The following is a 907-nucleotide window of genomic DNA, read 5'->3' as shown; positions in this document are numbered from 1 at the left end:
CAATGCTGAGGGTGTGTTTCCTAAGGGTGAAGAGCCCTATGTGTACTCAAAGGCAATGTAAATCCAAGAGACGTTTCTTCCAAGCAGACTGAATAAAAACAAATAAAAAAGATGTTTGCCACATATGCCGGTGGCCATGGTAAACCCGGGAAATTCTTTTGCTGGAGGAGGAAGGCTTAGTAAATATGGAGGGCAGGGGCAGGGAGCTGCTGAGGCTAGAGGCCCAAGTGAACACAGACGATCCTTTAGCTAAACAGGAAGCCCCAGTCTTCATGGGGACAAAGGGACTTTTGCTGTGGCCTGTGGCCTTGGCTAACACAGCCTCTACATAAACACAACTAAAGGTGGCAGTGGAGAGAAATGCCAGCGTCTCATCCCATCGGGTGAGAAGCATTCTCCCCACTGCAGGGATTTGGAGCCCAGTCTCAGAAAGACAGGCTTCCCCATCTTCCACCTGTGTGCTGTCCCGGGTCTGGGTCATTGGAGATCGCTGTCAGGTCTGAGGAGGTGGAGACATTGAGTGCAGAGATTCTGGAGAAAACCAGAGATTCTAAACAGGCTCTGAGATAATCTTCCTCCTTCCGCCTGTTTTCATAGAGCCCCTGCCACATGCCGGGTAGCAGACGTGGCACCAGGGATTCAGCAACAAGATAGACAAGGTCCCTGCCCTCATGAAGCCTCAGTTCTAATAAGAGATGTCCCTTCCTTCCACAAAGGTTTACTGAACACCTTCTATATGCCAGGGCATAGAGGCAGATAAAAATCCCCGTGCCGTCAGGGTTGGCATTCAAGTTGTGGGACACAGAGTAGACGTAAGAGTGAGAAAGTAAATAAATAAAACATGAGAGACATCCGACAGTAATAAACACCACAGAGAGGAAGAAAACCAGCAATAATAATAAACAAG

Source organism: Nomascus leucogenys, chromosome 10 (assembly GCF_006542625.1).
Source record: "Nomascus leucogenys isolate Asia chromosome 10, Asia_NLE_v1, whole genome shotgun sequence".
Taxonomy (NCBI): domain Eukaryota; kingdom Metazoa; phylum Chordata; class Mammalia; order Primates; family Hylobatidae; genus Nomascus; species Nomascus leucogenys.
The sequence above is the reverse complement of the archived record's forward strand: the minus strand, read 5'-3'. Positions refer to the sequence as shown.